At 36.1% G+C, this 12,529-nt stretch overlaps 3 non-coding genes across 3 annotated transcripts; all 3 read left to right on the forward strand.

Moving 5' to 3' along the window:
• The first annotated feature begins 659 nt into the window (after window positions 1–659).
• TRNAR-UCU (transfer RNA arginine (anticodon UCU)) lies at window positions 660–749 on the forward strand. Its single transcript is given in 2 exon segments — window positions 660–696; window positions 714–749. It is a non-coding gene; the product is annotated as a tRNA-Arg (tRNA).
• A 9,871-nt stretch (window positions 750–10,620) lies between these two features.
• Window positions 10,621–10,710, forward strand: TRNAR-UCU (transfer RNA arginine (anticodon UCU)). The gene is given in 2 exon segments: window positions 10,621–10,657; window positions 10,675–10,710. It is a non-coding gene; the product is annotated as a tRNA-Arg (tRNA).
• Window positions 10,711–11,386: 676 nt separating this feature from the next.
• Window positions 11,387–11,476, forward strand: TRNAR-UCU (transfer RNA arginine (anticodon UCU)). The gene is given in 2 exon segments: window positions 11,387–11,423; window positions 11,441–11,476. It is a non-coding gene; the product is annotated as a tRNA-Arg (tRNA).
• Window positions 11,477–12,529: the final 1,053 nt, after the last annotated feature.

Below are 12,529 nucleotides of genomic sequence, written 5' to 3' on the forward strand. Positions count from 1 at the left end.
TTCAAACAAGGAACATTATGCATGTGAGGAATGTTTATTTTTGGCCGATGCTTTAATCTTAGTATTTGACCCAAGTTGAACCTATGTATCTAATACAGCATGCAACTGAATCAAAAGCAGTCTGCCTTCCATTGCAACAGGAACATATTGCTCATAAGCAATACAACATCACTGCCAGAAACCTTGCACTTTCCTAATGTATCCTTCCTTCAGAAACATTGTCTTTATAATAGCTGTAAATGAGATAGACCAAAAACACGACACCCTACACTCAGACATTTGTTTCTAGCGACATATAAAGTAAAATCTTCTTTCAAAGCTATTTATGGTATATTCTCTTTGTGTTTTTGTATTGTTAACCAATTGTATGGCTGCACTTTTTATCCAGTTCTTTTTTATTAAGGTATGGAATTGTTGTCCAAACGTATTCAGTTTGCAAGAAAATACAGTAATACCCTATTCTCCGAATTTATCCCTAAAGGAACAAAGGTGTAGTTCAAGGTTTCACCCAGAAGTGTGATTCTTCTACAGACATTTTATGTTTCAGAAAACAATTATTCTTTCTTGTATCCCAGAAGGCTTGATAATATGATGTGAAGTAAACACTGGATTGACAAAACCTCGATCATCCCCTGATGTACGCAAGTTGATTGTCATCTGGCTCTGTGGCGCAATGGATAGCGCGTTGGACTTCTAAGTGAATTGGCAAAGTCATTCAAAGGTTGTGGGTTCGAATCCCACCAGAGTCGCATTTTTTACTTTCTTATTCAAACAAGGAACATTATGCATGTGAGGAATGTTTATTTTTGGCCGATGCTTTAATCTTAGTATTTGACCCAAGTTGAACCTATGTATCTAATACAGCATGCAACTGAATCAAAAGCAGTCTGCCTTCCATTGCAACAGGAACATATTGCTCATAAGCAATACAACATCACTGCCAGAAACTTTGCACTTTCCTAATGTATCCTTCCTTCAGAAACATTGTCTTTATAATAGCTGTAAATGAGATAGACCAAAAACACGACACCCTACACTCAGACATTTGTTTCTAGCGACATATAAAGTAAAATCTTCTTTCAAAGCTATTTATGGTATATTCTCTTTGTGTTTTTGTATTGTTAACCAATTGCATGTCTGCACTTTTTATCCAGTTCTTTTTTTATTAAGGTATGGAAATGTTGTCCAAACGTATTCAGTTTGCAAGAAAATACAGTAATACCCTATTCTCCGAATTTATCCCTAAAGGAACAAAGGTGTAGTTCAAGGTTTCACCCAGAAGTGTGATTCTTCTACAGACATTTTATGTTTCAGAAAACAATTATTCTTTCTTGTATCCCAGAAAGCTTGATAATATGATGTGAAGTAAACACTGGATTGACAAAACTTCGATCATCCCTTACTGTACGCAAGTGGATTTTTATCTCCCTCTGTGGCGCAATGGATAGCGCATTGGACTTCTAAGTGAATTTGCAAAGTCATTCAAAGGTTGTGGGTTTGAATCCCACCAGAGTCGCATTTTTTACTTTCTTATTCAAACAAGGAACATTATGCATGTGAGGAATGTTTATTTTTGGCCGATGCTTTAATCTTAGTATTTGACCCAAGTTGAACCTATGTATCTAATACAGCATGCAACTGAATCAAAAGCAGTCTGCCTTCCATTGCAACAGGAACATATTGCTCATAAGGAATACAACATCACTGCCAAAAACTTTGCACTTTCCTAATGTATCCTTCCTTCAGAAACATTGTCTTTATAATAGCTGTAAATGAGATAGACCAAAAACACGACACCCTACACTCAGACATTTGTTTCTAGCGACATATAAAGTAAAATCTTCTTTCAAAGCTATTTATGGTATATTCTCTTTGTGTTTTTGTATTGTTAACCAATTGTATGGCTGCACTTTTTATCCAGTTCTTTTTTATTAAGGTATGAAATTGTTGTCCAAACCAATTCACTTGGCAAGAAAATACTGTAATACCCTATTCTCTGAATTTCTCCCCAAGCGAACAAAGGTGCAGTTCAAGGTTTCACCCCGAACTGTGATTCTTGCTACAGACATTTAATGTTTCAGAAAACAATCATTCTTTCATGTATCCCAGAAGGCTTGATAATATGATGTGAAGTAAACACTGGATTGACAAAACTTCGATCATCCCTTAATGTACGCAAGTTGATTTTCATCTGGCTCTGTGGCACAATGGATAGCGCGTTGGACTTCTAAGTGAATTGGCAAAGTCATTCAAAGGTTGTGGGTTCGAATCCGACCAGAGTTGCATTTTTTACTTTCTTATTCAAACAAGGAACATTATGCATGTGAGGAATGTTTATTTTTGGCCGATGCTTTAATCTTAGTATTTGACCCAAGTTGAACCTATGTATCTAATACAGCATGCAACTGAATCAAAAGCAGTCTGCCTTCCATTGCAACAGGAACATATTGCTCATAAGCAATACAACATCACTACCAGAAACTTGGCACTTTTCTAATGTATCCTTCCTTCAGAAACATTGTCTTTATAATAGCTGTAAATGAGATAGACCAAAACACGACACCCTACACTCAGACATTTGTTTCTAGCGACATATAAAGTAAAATCTTCTTTCAAAGCTATTTATGGTATATTCTCTTTGTGTTTTTGTATTGTTAACCAATTGTATGTCTGCACTTTTTATCCAGTTCTTTTTTATTAAGGTATGGAATTGTTGTCCAAACGTATTCAGTTTGCAAGAAAATACAGTAATACCCTATTCTCCGAATTTATCCCTAAAGGAACAAAGGTGTAGTTCAAGGTTTCACCCAGAAGTGTGATTCTTCTGCAGACATTTTATGTTTCAGAAAACAATTATTCTTTCTTGTATCCCAGAAGGCTTGATAATATGATGTGAAGTAAACACTGGATTGACAAAACCTCGATCATCCCCTGATGTACGCAAGTTGATTGTCATCTGGCTCTGTGGCGCAATGGATAGCGCGTTAGACTTCTAAGTGAATTGGCAAAGTCATTCAAAGGTTGTGGGTTCGAATCCCACCAGAGTCGCATTTTTTACTTTCTTATTCAAACAAGGAACATTATGCATGTGAGGAATGTTTATTTTTGGCCGATGCTTTAATCTTAGTATTTGACCCAAGTTGAACCTATGTATCTAATACAGCATGCAACTGAATCAAAAGCAGTCTGCCTTCCATTGCAACAGGAACATATTGCTCATAAGCAATACAACATCACTGCCAGAAACCTTGCACTTTCCTAATGTATCCTTCCTTCAGAAACATTGTCTTTATAATAGCTGTAAATGAGATAGACCAAAAACACGACACCCTACACTCAGACATTTGTTTCTAGCGACATATAAAGTAAAATCTTCTTTCAAAGCTATTTATGGTATATTCTCTTTGTGTTTTTGTATTGTTAACCAATTGTATGGCTGCACTTTTTATCCAGTTCTTTTTTATTAAGGTATGGAATTGTTGTCCAAACGTATTCAGTTTGCAAGAAAATACAGTAATACCCTATTCTCCGAATTTATCCCTAAAGGAACAAAGGTGTAGTTCAAGGTTTCACCCAGAAGTGTGATTCTTCTACAGACATTTTATGTTTCAGAAAACAATTATTCTTTCTTGTATCCCAGAAGGCTTGATAATATGATGTGAAGTAAACACTGGATTGACAAAACTTCGATCATCCCTTAATGTACGCAAGTCGATTTTCATCTGGCTCTGTGGCGCAATGGATAGCGCGTTGGACTTCTAAGTGAATTGGCAAAGTCATTCAAAGGTTGTGGCTTCGAATCCCACCAGAGTCGTATTTTTTACTTTCTTATTCAAACAAGGAACATTATGCATGTGAGGAATGTTTATTTTTGGCCGATGCTTTAATCTTAGTATTTGACCCAAGTTGAACCTATGTATCTAATACAGCATGCAACTGAATCAAAAGCAGTCTGCCTTCCATTGCAACAGGAACATATTGCTCATAAGGAATACAACATCACTGCCAAAAATTTTGCACTTTCCTAATGTATCCTTCCTTCAGAAACATTGTCTTTATAATAGCTGTAAATGAGATAGACCAAAAACACGACACCCTACACTCAGACATTTGTTTCTAGCGACATATAAAGTAAAATCTTCTTTCAAAGCTATTTATGGTATATTCTCTTTGTGTTTTTGTATTGTTAACCAATTGTATGGCTGCACTTTTTATCCAGTTCTTTTTTATTAAGGTATGGAATTGTTGTCCAAACGTATTCAGTTTGCAAGAAAATACAGTAATACCCTATTCTCCGAATTTATCCCTAAAGGAACAAAGGTGTAGTTCAAGGTTTCACCCAGAAGTGTGATTCTTCTACAGACATTTTATGTTTCAGAAAACAATTATTCTTTCTTGTATCCCAGAAGGCTTGATAATATGATGTGAAGTAAACACTGGATTGACAAAACTTCGATCACCCCTTAATGTACGCAAGTTGATTTTCATCTGGCTCTGTGGCGCAATGGATAGCGCGTTGGACTTCTAAGTGAATTGGCAAAGTCATTCAAAGGTTGTGGGTACGAATCCCACCAGAGTCGCATTTTTTACTTTCTAATTCAAACAAGGAACATTATGCATGTGAGGAATGTTTATTTTTGGCCGATGCTTTAATCTTAGTATTTGACCCAAGTTGAACCTATGTATCTAATACAGCATGCAACTGAATCAAAAGCAGTCTGCCTTCCATTGCAACAGGAACATATTGCTCATAAGCAATACAACATCACTACCAGAAACTTGGCACTTTTCTAATGTATCCTTCCTTCAGAAACATTGTCTTTATAATAGCTGTAAATGAGATAGACCAAAAACACGACACCCTACACTCAGACGTTTGTTTCTAGCGACATATAAAGTAAAATCTTCTTTCAAAGCTATTTATGGTATATTCTCTTTGTGTTTTTGTATTGTTAACCAATTGTATGTCTGCACTTTTTATCCAGTTCTTTTTTATTAAGGTATGAAATTGTTGTCCAAACCAATTCACTTGGCAAGAAAATACTGTAATACCCTATTCTCTGAATTTCTCCCCAAGCGAACAAAGGTGCAGTTCAAGGTTTCACCCCGAACTGTGATTCTTGCTACAGACATTTAATGTTTCAGAAAACAATCATTCTTTCATGTATCCCAGAAGGCATGATAATATGATGTGAAGTAAACACTGGATTGACAAAACTTCGATCATCCCTTAATGTACGCAAGTTGATTTTCATCTGGCTCTGTGGCACAATGGATAGCGCGTTGGACTTCTATGTGAATTGGCAAAGTCATTCAAAGGTTGTGGGTTCGAATCCGACCAGAGTTGCATTTTTTACTTTCTTATTCAAACAAGGAACATTATGCATGTGAGGAATGTTTATTTTTGCCCGATGCTTTAATCTTAGTATTTGACCCAAGTTGAACCTATGTATCTAATACAGCATGCAACTGAATCAAAAGCAGTCTGCCTTCCATTGCAACAGGAACATATTGCTCATAAGCAATACAACATCACTGCCAGAAACTTTGCACTTTCCTAATGTATCCTTCCTTCAGAAACATTGTCTTTATAATAGCTGTAAATGAGATAGACCAAAAACACGACACCCTACACTCAGACATTTGTTTCTAGCGACATATAAAGTAAAATCTTCTTTCAAAGCTATTTATGGTATATTCTCTTTGTGTTTTTGTATTGTTAACCAATTGCATGTCTGCACTTTTTATCCAGTTCTTTTTTTATTAAGGTATGGAAATGTTGTCCAAACGTATTCAGTTTGCAAGAAAATACAGTAATACCCTATTCTCCGAATTTATCCCTAAAGGAACAAAGGTGTAGTTCAAGGTTTCACCCAGAAGTGTGATTCTTCTACAGACATTTTATGTTTCAGAAAACAATTATTCTTTCTTGTATCCCAGAAAGCTTGATAATATGATGTGAAGTAAACACTGGATTGACAAAACTTCGATCATCCCTTACTGTACGCAAGTGGATTTTTATCTCCCTCTGTGGCGCAATGGATAGCGCATTGGACTTCTAAGTGAATTTGCAAAGTCATTCAAAGGTTGTGGGTTTGAATCCCACCAGAGTCGCATTTTTTACTTTCTTATTCAAACAAGGAACATTATGCATGTGAGGAATGTTTATTTTTGGCCGATGCTTTAATCTTAGTATTTGACCCAAGTTGAACCTATGTATCTAATACAGCATGCAACTGAATCAAAAGCAGTCTGCCTTCCATTGCAACAGGAACATATTGCTCATAAGGAATACAACATCACTGCCAAAAACTTTGCACTTTCCTAATGTATCCTTCCTTCAGAAACATTGTCTTTATAATAGCTGTAAATGAGATAGACCAAAAACACGACACCCTACACTCAGACATTTGTTTCTAGCGACATATAAAGTAAAATCTTCTTTCAAAGCTATTTATGGTATATTCTCTTTGTGTTTTTGTATTGTTAACCAATTGTATGGCTGCACTTTTTATCCAGTTCTTTTTTATTAAGGTATGAAATTGTTGTCCAAACCAATTCACTTGGCAAGAAAATACTGTAATACCCTATTCTCTGAATTTCTCCCCAAGCGAACAAAGGTGCAGTTCAAGGTTTCACCCCGAACTGTGATTCTTGCTACAGACATTTAATGTTTCAGAAAACAATCATTCTTTCATGTATCCCAGAAGGCTTGATAATATGATGTGAAGTAAACACTGGATTGACAAAACTTCGATCATCCCTTAATGTACGCAAGTTGATTTTCATCTGGCTCTGTGGCACAATGGATAGCGCGTTGGACTTCTAAGTGAATTGGCAAAGTCATTCAAAGGTTGTGGGTTCGAATCCGACCAGAGTTGCATTTTTTACTTTCTTATTCAAACAAGGAACATTATGCATGTGAGGAATGTTTATTTTTGGCCGATGCTTTAATCTTAGTATTTGACCCAAGTTGAACCTATGTATCTAATACAGCATGCAACTGAATCAAAAGCAGTCTGCCTTCCATTGCAACAGGAACATATTGCTCATAAGCAATACAACATCACTACCAGAAACTTGGCACTTTTCTAATGTATCCTTCCTTCAGAAACATTGTCTTTATAATAGCTGTAAATGAGATAGACCAAAACACGACACCCTACACTCAGACATTTGTTTCTAGCGACATATAAAGTAAAATCTTCTTTCAAAGCTATTTATGGTATATTCTCTTTGTGTTTTTGTATTGTTAACCAATTGTATGTCTGCACTTTTTATCCAGTTCTTTTTTATTAAGGTATGGAATTGTTGTCCAAACGTATTCAGTTTGCAAGAAAATACAGTAATACCCTATTCTCCGAATTTATCCCTAAAGGAACAAAGGTGTAGTTCAAGGTTTCACCCAGAAGTGTGATTCTTCTGCAGACATTTTATGTTTCAGAAAACAATTATTCTTTCTTGTATCCCAGAAGGCTTGATAATATGATGTGAAGTAAACACTGGATTGACAAAACCTCGATCATCCCCTGATGTACGCAAGTTGATTGTCATCTGGCTCTGTGGCGCAATGGATAGCGCGTTAGACTTCTAAGTGAATTGGCAAAGTCATTCAAAGGTTGTGGGTTCGAATCCCACCAGAGTCGCATTTTTTACTTTCTTATTCAAACAAGGAACATTATGCATGTGAGGAATGTTTATTTTTGGCCGATGCTTTAATCTTAGTATTTGACCCAAGTTGAACCTATGTATCTAATACAGCATGCAACTGAATCAAAAGCAGTCTGCCTTCCATTGCAACAGGAACATATTGCTCATAAGCAATACAACATCACTGCCAGAAACCTTGCACTTTCCTAATGTATCCTTCCTTCAGAAACATTGTCTTTATAATAGCTGTAAATGAGATAGACCAAAAACACGACACCCTACACTCAGACATTTGTTTCTAGCGACATATAAAGTAAAATCTTCTTTCAAAGCTATTTATGGTATATTCTCTTTGTGTTTTTGTATTGTTAACCAATTGTATGGCTGCACTTTTTATCCAGTTCTTTTTTATTAAGGTATGGAATTGTTGTCCAAACGTATTCAGTTTGCAAGAAAATACAGTAATACCCTATTCTCCGAATTTATCCCTAAAGGAACAAAGGTGTAGTTCAAGGTTTCACCCAGAAGTGTGATTCTTCTACAGACATTTTATGTTTCAGAAAACAATTATTCTTTCTTGTATCCCAGAAGGCTTGATAATATGATGTGAAGTAAACACTGGATTGACAAAACTTCGATCATCCCTTAATGTACGCAAGTCGATTTTCATCTGGCTCTGTGGCGCAATGGATAGCGCGTTGGACTTCTAAGTGAATTGGCAAAGTCATTCAAAGGTTGTGGCTTCGAATCCCACCAGAGTCGTATTTTTTACTTTCTTATTCAAACAAGGAACATTATGCATGTGAGGAATGTTTATTTTTGGCCGATGCTTTAATCTTAGTATTTGACCCAAGTTGAACCTATGTATCTAATACAGCATGCAACTGAATCAAAAGCAGTCTGCCTTCCATTGCAACAGGAACATATTGCTCATAAGGAATACAACATCACTGCCAAAAATTTTGCACTTTCCTAATGTATCCTTCCTTCAGAAACATTGTCTTTATAATAGCTGTAAATGAGATAGACCAAAAACACGACACCCTACACTCAGACATTTGTTTCTAGCGACATATAAAGTAAAATCTTCTTTCAAAGCTATTTATGGTATATTCTCTTTGTGTTTTTGTATTGTTAACCAATTGTATGGCTGCACTTTTTATCCAGTTCTTTTTTATTAAGGTATGGAATTGTTGTCCAAACGTATTCAGTTTGCAAGAAAATACAGTAATACCCTATTCTCCGAATTTATCCCTAAAGGAACAAAGGTGTAGTTCAAGGTTTCACCCAGAAGTGTGATTCTTCTACAGACATTTTATGTTTCAGAAAACAATTATTCTTTCTTGTATCCCAGAAGGCTTGATAATATGATGTGAAGTAAACACTGGATTGACAAAACTTCGATCACCCCTTAATGTACGCAAGTTGATTTTCATCTGGCTCTGTGGCGCAATGGATAGCGCGTTGGACTTCTAAGTGAATTGGCAAAGTCATTCAAAGGTTGTGGGTACGAATCCCACCAGAGTCGCATTTTTTACTTTCTAATTCAAACAAGGAACATTATGCATGTGAGGAATGTTTATTTTTGGCCGATGCTTTAATCTTAGTATTTGACCCAAGTTGAACCTATGTATCTAATACAGCATGCAACTGAATCAAAAGCAGTCTGCCTTCCATTGCAACAGGAACATATTGCTCATAAGGAATACAACATCACTGCCAAAAACTTTGCACTTTCCTAATGTATCCTTCCTTCAGAAACATTGTCTTTATAATAGCTGTAAATGAGATAGACCAAAAACACGACACCCTACACTCAGACATTTGTTTCTAGCGACATATAAAGTAAAATCTTCTTTCAAAGCTATTTATGGTATATTCTCTTTGTGTTTTTGTATTGTTAACCAATTGTATGGCTGCACTTTTTATCCAGTTCTTTTTTATTAAGGTATGAAATTGTTGTCCAAACCAATTCACTTGGCAAGAAAATACTGTAATACCCTATTCTCTGAATTTCTCCCCAAGCGAACAAAGGTGCAGTTCAAGGTTTCACCCCGAACTGTGATTCTTGCTACAGACATTTAATGTTTCAGAAAACAATCATTCTTTCATGTATCCCAGAAGGCTTGATAATATGATGTGAAGTAAACACTGGATTGACAAAACTTCGATCATCCCTTAATGTACGCAAGTTGATTTTCATCTGGCTCTGTGGCACAATGGATAGCGCGTTGGACTTCTAAGTGAATTGGCAAAGTCATTCAAAGGTTGTGGGTTCGAATCCGACCAGAGTTGCATTTTTTACTTTCTTATTCAAACAAGGAACATTATGCATGTGAGGAATGTTTATTTTTGGCCGATGCTTTAATCTTAGTATTTGACCCAAGTTGAACCTATGTATCTAATACAGCATGCAACTGAATCAAAAGCAGTCTGCCTTCCATTGCAACAGGAACATATTGCTCATAAGCAATACAACATCACTACCAGAAACTTGGCACTTTTCTAATGTATCCTTCCTTCAGAAACATTGTCTTTATAATAGCTGTAAATGAGATAGACCAAAACACGACACCCTACACTCAGACATTTGTTTCTAGCGACATATAAAGTAAAATCTTCTTTCAAAGCTATTTATGGTATATTCTCTTTGTGTTTTTGTATTGTTAACCAATTGTATGTCTGCACTTTTTATCCAGTTCTTTTTTATTAAGGTATGGAATTGTTGTCCAAACGTATTCAGTTTGCAAGAAAATACAGTAATACCCTATTCTCCGAATTTATCCCTAAAGGAACAAAGGTGTAGTTCAAGGTTTCACCCAGAAGTGTGATTCTTCTACAGACATTTTATGTTTCAGAAAACAATTATTCTTTCTTGTATCCCAGAAGGCTTGATAATATGATGTGAAGTAAACACTGGATTGACAAAACCTCGATCATCCCCTGATGTACGCAAGTTGATTGTCATCTGGCTCTGTGGCGCAATGGATAGCGCGTTGGACTTCTAAGTGAATTGGCAAAGTCATTCAAAGGTTGTGGGTTCGAATCCCACCAGAGTCGCATTTTTTACTTTCTTATTCAAACAAGGAACATTATGCATGTGAGGAATGTTTATTTTTGGCCGATGCTTTAATCTTAGTATTTGACCCAAGTTGAACCTATGTATCTAATACAGCATGCAACTGAATCAAAAGCAGTCTGCCTTCCATTGCAACAGGAACATATTGCTCATAAGCAATACAACATCACTGCCAGAAACCTTGCACTTTCCTAATGTATCCTTCCTTCAGAAACATTGTCTTTATAATAGCTGTAAATGAGATAGACCAAAAACACGACACCCTACACTCAGACATTTGTTTCTAGCGACATATAAAGTAAAATCTTCTTTCAAAGCTATTTATGGTATATTCTCTTTGTGTTTTTGTATTGTTAACCAATTGTATGGCTGCACTTTTTATCCAGTTCTTTTTTATTAAGGTATGGAATTGTTGTCCAAACGTATTCAGTTTGCAAGAAAATACAGTAATACCCTATTCTCCGAATTTATCCCTAAAGGAACAAAGGTGTAGTTCAAGGTTTCACCCAGAAGTGTGATTCTTCTACAGACATTTTATGTTTCAGAAAACAATTATTCTTTCTTGTATCCCAGAAGGCTTGATAATATGATGTGAAGTAAACACTGGATTGACAAAACCTCGATCATCCCCTGATGTACGCAAGTTGATTGTCATCTGGCTCTGTGGCGCAATGGATAGCGCGTTGGACTTCTAAGTGAATTGGCAAAGTCATTCAAAGGTTGTGGGTTCGAATCCCACCAGAGTCGCATTTTTTACTTTCTTATTCAAACAAGGAACATTATGCATGTGAGGAATGTTTATTTTTGGCCGATGCTTTAATCTTAGTATTTGACCCAAGTTGAACCTATGTATCTAATACAGCATGCAACTGAATCAAAAGCAGTCTGCCTTCCATTGCAACAGGAACATATTGCTCATAAGCAATACAACATCACTGCCAGAAACTTTGCACTTTCCTAATGTATCCTTCCTTCAGAAACATTGTCTTTATAATAGCTGTAAATGAGATAGACCAAAAACACGACACCCTACACTCAGACATTTGTTTCTAGCGACATATAAAGTAAAATCTTCTTTCAAAGCTATTTATGGTATATTCTCTTTGTGTTTTTGTATTGTTAACCAATTGCATGTCTGCACTTTTTATCCAGTTCTTTTTTTATTAAGGTATGGAAATGTTGTCCAAACGTATTCAGTTTGCAAGAAAATACAGTAATACCCTATTCTCCGAATTTATCCCTAAAGGAACAAAGGTGTAGTTCAAGGTTTCACCCAGAAGTGTGATTCTTCTACAGACATTTTATGTTTCAGAAAACAATTATTCTTTCTTGTATCCCAGAAAGCTTGATAATATGATGTGAAGTAAACACTGGATTGACAAAACTTCGATCATCCCTTACTGTACGCAAGTGGATTTTTATCTCCCTCTGTGGCGCAATGGATAGCGCATTGGACTTCTAAGTGAATTTGCAAAGTCATTCAAAGGTTGTGGGTTTGAATCCCACCAGAGTCGCATTTTTTACTTTCTTATTCAAACAAGGAACATTATGCATGTGAGGAATGTTTATTTTTGGCCGATGCTTTAATCTTAGTATTTGACCCAAGTTGAACCTATGTATCTAATACAGCATGCAACTGAATCAAAAGCAGTCTGCCTTCCATTGCAACAGGAACATATTGCTCATAAGGAATACAACATCACTGCCAAAAACTTTGCACTTTCCTAATGTATCCTTCCTTCAGAAACATTGTCTTTATAATAGCTGTAAATGAGATAGACCAAAAACACGACACCCTAC

Source organism: Ambystoma mexicanum (genome assembly GCF_040938575.1).
Source record: "Ambystoma mexicanum isolate Mex_15411 chromosome 12 unlocalized genomic scaffold, UKY_AmexF1_1 Mex_chr12_unloc.1, whole genome shotgun sequence".
Taxonomy (NCBI): Eukaryota; Metazoa; Chordata; class Amphibia; order Caudata; family Ambystomatidae; genus Ambystoma; species Ambystoma mexicanum.